Genomic DNA, 13,727 nt, shown 5'->3' with positions numbered 1-13,727 from the left:
CTGCACTTCATGTGCCTTACAATGGGGCATTAAATAACCTACTGCTGCCCAGGCACATACAACACACCCCCTATTATCATACAAAATATATCAGGAAATGTTGCATAAATCAGTCAGAAAAAATATAATAAAACAACAACTTGTTTCCGCCCTTGCTCCTTGTCATCAGAATTTTTTTCATTTATTTTTTTACATTAAGATTAAATATGTAGTAAATAATCAACATATACATTTTTCACATCTAAAACTCATTCTATAATTTTTGATTTGTATTCCATTCCGAGTACTTTAGTCGTTTTATACCAAATGTTTGTAATTAAATAAACCATATATAGTTTAATTAAATGCAGTGTAAAATGCATCCAATAACATGAACATGTTGATTTTGGTCATAGTTTCCCAACCTTAGTCTCCAAGTACCACCTGTTCTACATATTTTAGTGTTTTTCTTTATTACTCCTGCTTCAGCTCAATAAGGCCATTGAATCAGTTAAATCAAGTGTTAGAGCAGAGATAATAATAAAATGTTCTGGACAGAAGGCACCCCCAGGTTTGGAATGTTTGGGGCTGGAGAGACAAAAGTTCTCAGGTTAATTAATATTTATATGGACAAAAACCCTGAATGATTCTTTCAATAGAGTAAAGGTTGTAAGTCGGTTTTTCCAAACAGAATAACACTCCAGATAAATGATTGTTTATTTCGGTCATATTGCTTAATGTAGATGTATGCCATTCGAGACACTGCTTTTTAAATCTTGAATAAGTTGCAAACTATGACAACTTCTATCATCTGGTAAAAAGATTTATTTCCTTTCACACAGGTTCAGATTGATTATTCATGCCTGCAATCAGCAGCTGTCTTTGCAGTGGGCAGCACATGAGACACTAGGTAACTGACAATGATCTTTAACACTTTCAATGTGTTTCTTCCATGGAAAGCAATAATTTTTATTATTTCTTCTTGTTTATCAATTGTCACTTATACAAGCCTCTTTTCAGTTACACCTTTACAACTTACATTGTTCATTCATCTTTATTAAAGTTAGACAGTTATAATGGACAATATCAAGAGTTGATAATGTAGTTAAATCTTATTCACAGCAGTATGTGTAAGTGGTGTAATGGAACCTTTTTGGTATGCATGATTGACCTGTGAAAAGGCTGCCTCACCCGCTGATCACTGAAGGGAATCCTACTAAATCTCTTGTAAAATCTTCTATTTCTGAGCTTTAAACTAGGCATCTTTTCCACATCAAAGCACTGCCAACCAGCCACATCTCTCGGTTTCATGTCTTTAAGAAGAGAATGGCCTGCTCTGGGAAGTGCAGACTGCTGGTTTAATTTGCCTTGCATTCCCCCTCCCCTTCCCGCCAGCGTCTGCAATGTTCAGGCCTGATCTAATGCAGCATTGGCTATCTGATGAGATCACTCTGAGGTGTGGGGACTTAAAGGCAAGGAATTACTGTGCATCCTACCAGGAACCTCAAAAGAATTTTATTAAAATGTGCTTAATATGCCAGGCAGGGCTTTCAAAGTACTGTGTATATGCTAGCCCTGGCAAACTTAAAGGGCATTGGTGCATGCTTGGTAATAAGAATCTTTCTCCTATTTAATGAGTGTAATGTATTAGTATGCCTGACCAGATCACAAAGTCTCACTTTTTTTTTCTTATGTATGACAAACTTTTATCAAGTGGTCAATTATTTATCAGGGACAAAAGTAAGGTGGTGAAAGTGAATGTATTAATATCAATATTTTTTGGCATCTGTAAAAATGGCTACAGCTGATATTGAAGGAAAATATTCTTATTTGAACAACGTATTTCTATATACTCTGCCCAAACTTAGACCTGTTGTTGATCTTTTTTTTGCAAAAGCATTAGAAAACATGAGCCAACATCATCAGCTTATGACAGTAGATGGGAGACATACTTTTGCATAATTTGACACCCTCTTGGTTGAAAGCTGGGAACACTCTGGTCATAGAGATGGAGCTGTGAATCACAGCAGTGTCTGCTAGCCACACTGCAACTGGCCTGTGTTAGCTCAGCTTCAGTGCATCTGCCATGTACAGCCGAAAAGAGCCTGCAGAAGTGACAGCCATCTCTATTACTAACTGAAATACCTGAGAACTAAGGCTAGCCCATCCTGACGTTTGATGTGCAGCTGACAGTCACCTGCAAAAGATTACTGCCTGCAAGCAGTGTGGTGAGGTCCTCGAACCAGGAAGTGGCTGCTGCTGGAGTTAATTAAAGGCACAGTAATGGAGCCTCTCTCAGAGCAAGATCAAACGTCTCCAAGCATGGAAGTCTGCAAACCCATCTCTGGGGTGTTTGGACCTGATCTGACCAAGTGCAGGCACATGCTGGGCACTATGCCTGACCCTTGGAACATGCTTGAACTATAGTAGGATAGAAGCCTGGTGGGGAGCACATAAAGCAAGGTTCACCTGTGCCTGGGTGTGTGCTCTCTGGTCTGTGGTGGTGTGTATGCATCTGTGTTTGCACACAGACCCTGACCTAAAGAGTAAAGAAACAGAGAAGGAGGGGTGAGAGGTCAGAAGAAGAGGGCAAACTTAAGAAGATCGCACATGGGGCACATTTATTAAACACTTTCTGAAGGCAACATGCATTTTCAACTGTTGTGGCTTCTCATGAAAACAAAATATTTGCACAGCTTTCATGGTCAAATTTCTAAAAAGAAACAAAGCAAACAAAGCATCTGTGCTGACTAAACACCGGTTGATAAAGTGCAGTTATTAATATAGTAATGTAGCAATTAGCTACTCAGATCTTTTAAATCTGAAGCAAATAAATATTCCAATTGCGTGGCATATCCTTACACTTATGTGAATTGTGAGAAATCCAGCTTTGGAACTCCTGGCTATCATGGAGTCTTTAAATGTGTCTATCCATCATTTTATTTCTACACTTTCTGTCAAGGGAAATATACAGAGTTGAAGTAGTTATGCAGTTATCCAACACTCTAGCATTATACCGCTGTGAAGACATACAAATCAAATGTGTAGTAAAACAGAATTCATGCAGTGATGTGAATACTGACAATCTTTGCAGCTCTTCTGACTGTAGCAGCTTCACTGCTGTCAAAAGATTGCGAACGCTTTTCCCCAGATTTTGTTTCCCCACATTTGAATGTCTTTGAAATCAATTGCCGATGTTAGAGGCTCATGATTTAAATCTATGTCATGTCTGTGGATTGTAAATTAGCATTTTTAGAAATGGTATTAAATTAAAATTACACGATTTATTTGCATTTATAAACTTATTGGCAAGAATTCTCTTATATTGAATGATCAGACCAAAACTGAAAAAAGCCTGTGCAATTATTAAAACTCAATGAGTTTAAATTCCATGATCACTAGCAAACCACTTGTGAACTCCTTAGAAAGGCCTTATACCCTTGACAACTTGGCTTTATATGCTTTGATCAATCTATATCCTGCCCCAGTTTAATGCTGGAAATGCATGAATACATGTAAATGTAATGGTACTAGACTGTTTGAACCAAAATAACTACAGGTTTATATTAACTGTATTTTTTTGTCTGTATATTTGGCATAAGATACATACATTGCTCTGGCGCAACGGATTATTGTGTGTGTGTGGGTTTTTTGCAAACCAAACTCGTACAATGGACTGTTTAGGTCCTGGCCAAGGTTCTGGCACACAGGCTGGTAACCTATTACACCCCATGCTACTCATAAGGGTAGTATATGTACCACCTAAAGCAAACCCATCAATTACACAGGCTGAAGCCCGAAAAAAAAGCAACATGCTCCAGAAATATTCTTTTCAGCATTTTACGTACTATATTACTCCACAGCTCTTCAAGAAGTACTAGAAAATATAAAATGATATACTGCATTTTTTAATGTTTTGGACAAGAGAAAAACAGCAAATTCGTTTTGTGCCACATTGGAGGAACTTACTGAGCCAGTGGTTGCCTGAGAGAGAAATGTAGACTGGATTTCAGGCCTTAATAGTATTCTGCCACCCTGCCTGTGTGGGCTGTGTAGTTTCAGAAAAGGGTGCAGACATGTTTATGGCAGGCCCGGGCAGCTTTGTGGCATCCCGCTCAGTGGCAGGTTGTGTGGGACCCCGCGTCGGTCTCTTACAGCAGGCCGTAATGTAGCCCAATCTCGTTAGAGCGATTTGTTCGCCAGCCTCCGCATGAGCAGGCCTTTCCAATGTGTGTCATCAGCAGATGTCTTTATAGAGGAGACCAATGCATTGCGGAGGCTGCTTGGGCGATTTTGGCTTGTTTTTCTTTTTTATTAATTCTTAGTTAAACAGGTCCTGCAGCCATTTCAATTTGTTTTAACATGTATTATAGTCTCAGCGGGGTAGACCTGCCTGGATTTTCACCAAGCTATCAAAGCACAATAATTCATTAAGGTTCTGGTGACAGTTCATACTGAGACATACTAAGTTCTTACAATTTCTGGTTTTCTGGTTATCATATAGTCTGGTGACTAATTTAACCATCAGTAGGTTCATTCAACTTAAAAAAAAAGAAATAAAAAAAAACGCAACAAAAAAACTCCTAATAACAATTTATGAATGGTCTACACTCTAACCTTATTATGCCTTATCAGGCATGCAAATAGTCCATTTTACTAAAAGTACTAATTTTACTAAAAAGTAAGAACTGAAAGCTGATAATACTCATAATAATAAGCTAATAATTGTGGAATGGTGCAGCAAAATATGTGTCTAAATATATATTAAAAGCAAATTAGCATTCTTTTGATTTATTTGTACAATAGAAGTGGTACGGTTTTACATGATATAAAATTCTAGATGCTTTGATATATATATATATATATATATATATATATATATATATATATATATATATATATATATATATATATATATATACACACACATCAAACAAAATAATTCAAGGATAAAGCAATGTTAAATCTGCTTTCAGATCATTTGTTTCAAAATCAATGATGCGCCTTCAAGCACGTTCATTTGGGACGCAGCACTTGGGAATGTTGCTTAGCAGTGTCATAAAGATTTTTTTATTCGTGTTTTAAAATCTCAAGGCTCTTTTGCATCAAATCTCTACGCCACAAATTTCAAGAATTTCCAATATAAATGACAGGATTAAAAATAATTTAGGAATTTTTCCTGGAACAGCTTGCTACACTATGGCTAGTAGAGTCACAGAATGTGCGTTTTCTATTATAGATGAAAACAAACATTTATATTGTACATCTGACGGACTGTTACAACAAATTTTGCAGAATTTATTCCAAATCAAGTCAACTTATAGACTGAGAGAACAATGATAGACAGAAAATTTTTTTTGTTGTGATGGATGTGCTTTCATAAGTAACACTTTGCATGGCACTTCATGTCACATGGCACAGTGGCTTCCCTTAATATTTAGTATAATTATGCATATTATCTTCAGCCGAGGCCGAACCCTTCTGATTTTGGCTAGGTCTCACAGGTAGGGGATTACATTTGATATCATTACACATGGACTTCCATTGCTCATTCGATGTTAATCTTGCATTAATGTGCACAAGCCACCGTATTGACCCTTCCCCCATCTTCCATGTTTGTTTTAGCTGCTGCTTCATTATTAGGAGGCTAACAGCTTCACAGCGCCTCCTGCTGCTCTCCCTGGAGGAAACGTGAGTGTTTTCAGAATCCAGTTTTCAGATTAAAAACCATTAGTACGGCTGGTCTCAGCACGTTTCAGATGTCAATTCGGTTTTCTGTTATTTACCAAAATAAGTTGTGGTCAGTTTACTCAGTGATATTGATATATGTCCCTGAATATTTAAAAGCTTGCTTAGATTTTTCAAGCAACTTGTAGCTCTTCTTAGGTTTGCTGTGAGTTTTGATGCAAGAATGTGCAGACCAATTTCATAGCAGAATGTCTGTGCATAGTTTCCCAATTTGTGCAAAATAAGATATGGTTATTTATGTGCAGGATGGAACAGTTTTCATTATAAAATACCGGCCACAAGTTAGATATCAAACGTTATTATAAACAACGCACATACTGGAATATGTGCCGTTACACAAAAAGTTCCTTGACTGATAAATTTGTTTTGTTTTTTTCTTGTTTTCATTTTGCATTTAGACTTTTAATACATCTCCCAGATTATTACATTTTATGTTCTTGAAGATTTTATTAAAAAGTTCATCAAAGGTTAAAAAAACAATACTATAAAACAAACAAGGCTAACTAACCAAAAAATTGCTTGATCCTATAATTTGGCTTTACAAATTGACATCAGACTTATCTGGTATTTTGTTATTGAAATCATGATTTTAAATTAGATTTTGAGTATCTCTTTTGCCATAATTACTATAAAATCCAGTAAAATATGTCATTGTGGTTGAGACAAATTTTGTGAGAGATCAGGTTGATATTGTAGCATAGGTTGACTGAGCAGAGTGGCAAATTCAGCCATGCGTAATTGCTAATGAAGACACTGTCTGGCAGGACCCCATCGCTCTGGCAACACGATGTCACCATAAACAAGCTGCAGGATGTTGGCAGGCCACTTCCTGGTTATATAATGATGACCTGCTTTCTGTAAAGGCCAGGTCATAGGCATCAGTCAGAGAATATGAACATATTAATGTGATGGAGCAGAAAAATAAAAAGTATGTATTTTCTTAAACAGATGAAACAGAAATAACCCAGTTTGTTAGCTTTTGCCTCTTTTTTTTTTATATTTGTTTTTAAACATACAAAATTAATACACCTGGTAGTCGTGCTGTGTCTGGTCTGAGTCTTAAATGTACACGCTTTCTTTTGGAAAGCAATAGCTCTTACAGTGCATCCACAAATGGAACTACATGTCAGCAGATCTCATTTTTCTGCTGATTTAACTTTTCTTATGCTCAGCTTATTCATATCAACATGTCACCTATTGTACACAGAGCGCTTGATATTAACAGACAATAAAAAAATGTTTTTAGGGCAAAACAGAACGAGGCATCATGGCGTCTGATGTGTGGAAAATATGAAAACAGAGTCAAAATGGTTGAACAGGCGATTCCTTTCCTGACACTTTTGCAACCTAGGTTTATATGGCAAACAAGTACCATTATAGTGGACAGAGGTCTTACTATAAGTGAAATAAATACTTTCCTATTTACTTTGTGGTTTTTGAAAAATTTAAATTAGCTCCCCTGATTTGCAGCAACAGGAAGCCTTTTGTGCAGACACATGGATTACAGCACCTGTAGCGCGTGCTTTTGCCTAATTTTTGTATTTGTTTCAAATTAGACAAGATGAATTAGATTAAATTAGACATTATTTAAATGAGATCAAATTAGACTTTATTATTTGCATTTTTGTGTGCTGTTTTACACAGTAATTAAATTTCTGTTTCATTTTCTATTCACTCATTTAATTAATTGTAAATGCAAACCAAAAATAGCTAAAATTATAAAACTGAAATTTTAGCAAAGCATATTTCTAACTGATGTTCTATATTACTAACACGGTACTGCTAGATGGAATTTGGTTATAATTATTTTGTTTTTAATTTTGATATAGTTAGTATGAGCTATAAACCCATACATATTTGTAAAGATGCACATTTCAAACTCAGTTTTTAGTATCATAAGTTTGTTAAATGCATGAAGTCCAATTATATGCATCAGGGTTCGTACAATCATGAAAAACCAGGAAAAGTCATGGAATTTTATTGAAAGAAATGTGTACAATCCCTGGTGCATATTCTATAGTATTCAATATGTATTATGATAAGTATATAAATATAATAAAATATAATTTAAAAATTTTGGGATATCCCCCCCCCCCCCATCTTTTACAAATTGTGTTAAATTTAAATGTATAGTTTTTAGATCATTCTAATGAAATATTTGAATGTTTGTATTGCATAATTTTTTTTCTAAAACATATACCAAGTAAGTATGACATATATATCAAAAGGCAAGTACATAATAAAATAAAAAAGAAGAAATCTGTTATCTTTATTCCTCCATGCATACAATTACTGTTTTTGGTTCTTTCACTATAAAAAAATAACACTATTATATAACATATGCACATATATGCAAGTTTATACATAAAGCCTCTATTCCAATTTAGAAATTAAACATATGTAGAAACATTTAGAGAATGAAGTCCTTTTTTAACACATCGTTACAACAAAAATTTAAATTTATATGAATGTCTATAATCCATAAAAAACTTTGACAAAAAATGTAAAGGTGTCCTGTCCAGTTAAATAATAATGCATTTATAAATTAATTATAAATTATAATTAATAATAAATGAAAATAATAATAAGAATGAATTAAATAAAACAATTCTTTTTTTTTTTCAACTATTTTTTAGTTATTTATATTAACAAAAAAACTATACTCATTTATTAAAAAGAAAACTTATTTTCTTGAAAAAACCTTACTAACATTAATTAAGTTGTTTGCAAGAAGCCAAAATTGAATGAAATCAAAAATTGTTTGAAATTTTGATCTTAATAATAGAACATATACTGATCACAGCGAACAAATTAGCTTATGAACTTTTGCTATGATAAGAGCTAAGCAATTAATATAAGTTTTGCCGTTTGATTAATCCACTCTCATTTGTTGCTGACGACGTTCTCTAGATTTAAAAAAAAATATTTCTGAAGATTTCTGTAGCTCTTCAAAAGCTACCAAATCATTAGCTATTTCAGAGGGATAGTTGATAGAAGTTTTACATTGCAAGAGCCATCTTTAGTACTCTACTTTAGAGTAGTCATGCCAGGCTGATTTGTAAGGAAAATAAAAGCAAAAACCTTGTGAGAAAGGTTGAATAAAATGCTCCCATGTTCAGAGGTCACTGTGAGTGAGAGCAGAGAAGCACCCAATGGCGAATGAATGTACACATCTGTTTTTACATGGTTTCTAGTACTGGGGACATGAAACTCTGTTCACTTTTTTCCCCTTACACACAAAGTTAGATAAAAGACACACTATTTTACTCATTATTTTATTTCATTGCTTTGAAATGTGTTATTTTATCAGTATAGTAGCTAGCACAAAAATCACTGCTGAAATGGTAACTGATCAAGAAAATGATTTATACATATTAGAAAAATTTGTTTAGATTAAATAATTACATTAATCAGATTTATATATAAAACAGGAAATGCAAGTTACAAAATGTTGTATCATCATTAACTGGCCATTTGTAGAAGCATGCTGGAGTTTCTGTCTGTCTAGACAACTTCTCCAAACCTGAGAGCACCGTGAGAAATGCTGGACAGAAAGTTACCTTCCCCGACTCCTTTTCATTACAATTACACATGACCGCCACAAGATTCCCGAAGGTAAAATCAGTTGCTGGAAATTAGAAAAGGGATATACCGCTCGTACCTTCCATCTGAATGCTATTAAAGTTTTCAAGAACAAAGGCTCGAAATGACTTTTAGGTTAAGCGTCCATATCTTAACAATAAATCCACATTAAATAAATGAATACAGATGCTGTTTTATCTGTACATTGGTTTGGCTTCATTTGTTAAAGAATAATATTAATTAAATGCTCTTGGAAAATAAATAACTGATGTTTTTAAGTGAAAGCTACTTACTCTTCTCTTTTTTGTTGTATCCCACTGCAAATATGGTTTGAGTATTTCTCTGAAAACAACAAAGCATAAACAACAGAAACTTTGGATAATGACCTTGCTGAATAGTAGAAAGTATTAGGAAGTTAGAAGTATTACAGGACAAGGCTTTGAAACAGCAGCTGAACCTAGCAATGATAACAAAAATCAGGTACGTGTATGCCATTGTAAAATAACTTTGTAACTGTGAATAGAAATAAATAAAATAAAACAAAAGGAATTGTATTAACTATTTTATTTATTCACAATCCATATAAAAATTATTTGCTTATAAGCTCATAATGAGCAGGAGAGGAGACATAATTAATGGGTTATTTTTCACAAGCTCTGTTCACTTATATGCATATAAAAGTGAACAGAGCTTATGTATACTGATAAAAAATTATATACATATAATTGTTTCAATTGATTTATTTTACTAGTATTTAATTGTCTCAATTATGATTGTTCACATATTAGAAAGCATTAGCCTGCATATGCAGCCTGTGACATATGTTTTTTATAGCTTTTCTTTTGAATTTTCAAAGCACATAATATAATACGCTCTTAATATGAGTGATGTTTTTCATCATTTGACTTTGAAATATTTACACACTGTAGTGATCAAATAGTCCATCCCCCTGTTTCTTTTCCCCACACTCTTACATACAGGCAGACACATACAGACACACTCCAATGTCAAAGCACACAACATGAGTTGAATATCAGCTTTAGTGAAAAAAAAAAAAAAAAACACGCCTCCAATTCCACATGTCCAAGTGCAGCTGGGAGAAATTATTCAGACCAGACAGAAAGTTGTGAAATCAGCATGAAATTCACACATTATTCCAAATATGATCAAGTTTACTCAGTTAATTTATCGTTAGATGTGCAACATTTAGAAAGCAGTTTTGTAGCCTTTTAATGAAGTAATGCGAAGAAGCAATTTAGCAGCAGCCTCTGCTGTTTCACTCATAGGAAAAGACTGTTTATTTTGTATTGCTAGTGACTTAAATTCATTCAAATTATTTTTTTAATCCCTTTAGCCAAAATGCATAGACAGAATGTCTTTTTCACCACAACATATGAAAGCCAGTCAGTACATTTATATTTACTTTTTCCTCAGGGTGAAGGCTAACACTAAAGTTTCATGATGATGAGAGAATATCAAATTCATATGGCTGTACAATTTGTAAATGATTTAGACTGTCTTCTAAATAGTACACTATTAGTGTAAAATAGTGTAACAGTACTATACTCCTGCTGAATTCTCCTGCAACTTTATGTAACCCATAGTGGTAATCCACGGGAACCCATCTGATAAGAAAAGCATGTCATTCTTGGTGGAAATATAGGTGTCGGTTTCTCACAGACAGACCGATACACACCCACTGGCTAAACAGACACACATATGCATTTGCTCAGCTGCCCAGAATGACCTAGCTTCACCAACATGCTAAGCCAGGCCTTGCATAATAACTTAAGTGCACAACAATTTACTTAACGATTTATCATATATATATATATATATATATATATATATATATATATATATATATATATATATATATATATATATATGTATATAGGCACTCACCTTGACCATGCGCTGTCATATAATCTCCATTCTGTGTATTAACGTACTTTATTTTGAGCATCCATTATTATTGCTGCTACTACTACTACTGCAACTACAAAAAAGGATTTGCCTTAATTTCATCCTGTTACAACCTGTGAAAAACCTTGTGAGCACCATATCCCTTTGATATGACAAATAAGGCACCAATCTGAATACTATAAACCTACTCAGGCTGAGCCAGCACCGGTGGGGAACAACATGGGAGTGGCAGGCAATTCTCCACTGGCTTTTTTGGGGCAGGATTATGGCTTGAGATGTACAATTGAGAGGGTAAATTTACACTTTTTAGTCCCACTTTCAGGGGGTCTTTCTGCTTGATGATTCGATTGTATTCATCCCCCCACCCCCACCCTCCAAACACCATTCCAAATTTAAATTTAACTTTTATTATAGATGGTTATGATCAACTTGGGCTTGTTATAATCAGACAGCTCGCTTAAAGGAATAAGGTTATTCGAGGCTGTGTGTTCTTGCTTTTATGTTTTTCACAAAGAAATAGTGGAAAGAGGGAAGAAAAAAGCAGAGGACACACAGAAAAGTCATCATTCACCAAAGCTCCAAGCACAGAGATAGCAGTGTGCCCCCTTCTGGCTCTTTTTTTTTTTCTTCCCTTCCTACTCACCCCACCCCTGTCTGAAGATGTAAAGACATATCTTTTTTATTTGTGTCTATTTTTCATCTGCAAAAGCAAATGGCAAGAATGATTTCTCCAACTGATTTGGAGAGAGCAAGAAAAATAAAGATAATAAGACGTTAAACAAAGGGCGAACTTCAAATAAACACTGTGCGTGCTTGGAGTCACTGACATGATCCCCACTCCTCTTAAGCCCAATATCCTCTGTATTGCATTGTGATCTGCGAGATCTTCCTTTGAAAAGCTGTGGTGTGTGGTGTAGTGGCAGTGCAATTCAAGAGGCCATCTCAATATTGATATGGTCCTCTAATCTGCCAGCTGAATGGAAATGAAGACGTTCCTCAAAGGAGCTGTTTGATCTTGCCCAAATCTGGAAAAGGATTTCATACTCAGTTTATGTGTGGACAATCATGCATGAGAGCAAAATATTTTGTAGAACATCAAATATACGTCAAACGACAAAATCTCAGTGATAAAGAAATCATTCCTTGTTAACTGAGCAGGTAAATGATGTGGGCAACAATATCTTTAACCCATATGATTGAGCAAACAAAATGATGTCCTCAGAAGGCCAGCTGACACACACACACACACACACACACACACACACACACACACACACACGCACAGTGATTTTGCTTTGTTACTTTAAAAGAGATGGCTGCAGCAGCTGTGCCTTTCTAGCTACACTACATTTCCAGCTAAAATAGACTCATCATCCCTGGTGTTTATGTGTGCAGTATGTGTTGGGGTGTGGGCTGGGGGAGGTAGGCGGTGGTGGGGGGATGGGTTTGGAATGAGAAATGGGCACCTCCCTCTGTCCTTTGGCACTGCCAGTGCTCCAGGGCAGGGCCATCCAAAGCAAGACTTCTCTAGGAACCAATGCCAAGTCAAGGTTATATCAGTGCCAGCATATGCCCAGGTTTATGGGCAAAGGGACAGTGCAGCTGCATCAGACCTGGCCTGAGTATGGGTAATTATGACAGGGAGAAGCCGATTAGCCTGTGCCTGAGCAACACAGCGAGGGGGACGAGCCTTCCACAGTGACGACCAATCGAGTGTGAAGCGCAGCCCAGACCCCCAGCTTCCCTGATTCAGTGGGAAAAGGCTTGGCCGGGGGTTCTGAGCCGCGCAACTTTCACGGATTAGTTGAGACACTATTCTGGCATCTGAAAAGGGAACAGCACGGGAGCAAAGCTTCAATGTGTGCTTGGGCCTTTAAGAACACAAAACCTCTCAACAGCTGGGAAGAGGGCCGGAGTCTGCACCATATCACCATGGTAACCTCAGATCCCAGCTCCAAATAAAAATGAAGACACTTTGGGCTTAGGAGTTTGGAGCAGAGTTTCACCCTACTAATGTGGCATTATTAAATTTTGTCACATATTTAGTAACAGTGTTCTAACTCTGATTTTAATCTTAATGACAATCACACTGGGACACTTTAATCTGTACTTCTGTCAATATCTGTCATACATATATACATATTTATCCCTTTCTGTCTAATTCATGCATTAATATATAAATATATATATATTAGAAGACAAAAAAATAATATATATATTATTGTATTATTCTTAACCTTGTTTTCATACTTCATAGTTACTTTATTCTTCTTTGATTTCTATTTTTCATGTTTACATGTTGGAGAGTCATAAAAAGCATTTCACTACGTCATACTCTGTATGAATGAGTATGTGACAAATAAAATTTGAATTTGGTTAGAATTTTGAATATGATTTGAAAATGCTACAAAATAATTTGATAAAAAACCCATATAATTCCTAAAAAGAGGAACTATTAAATACTGAAAGTGTCACATAGATTTAAGATTAAA

At 35.4% G+C, this 13,727-nt stretch overlaps 1 long non-coding RNA gene across 1 annotated transcript; it reads right to left on the bottom strand.

Moving 5' to 3' along the window:
• Window positions 1-878: 878 nt before the first annotated feature.
• On the bottom strand, window positions 879-11,372 carry LOC124386025. The gene is made up of 3 exons (XR_006925837.1): window positions 11,215-11,372; window positions 9,603-9,651; window positions 879-2,518 (listed from the first exon to the last, which is right to left on the bottom strand). It is a non-coding gene; the product is annotated as an uncharacterized LOC124386025 (long non-coding RNA).
• Window positions 11,373-13,727: the final 2,355 nt, after the last annotated feature.

The sequence above is a fragment of the Silurus meridionalis genome, chromosome 5, assembly GCF_014805685.1.
Source record: "Silurus meridionalis isolate SWU-2019-XX chromosome 5, ASM1480568v1, whole genome shotgun sequence".
In the NCBI taxonomy this organism is placed as follows: domain Eukaryota; kingdom Metazoa; phylum Chordata; class Actinopteri; order Siluriformes; family Siluridae; genus Silurus; species Silurus meridionalis.
This window is presented reverse-complemented; position numbering and strand designations above follow the sequence as displayed.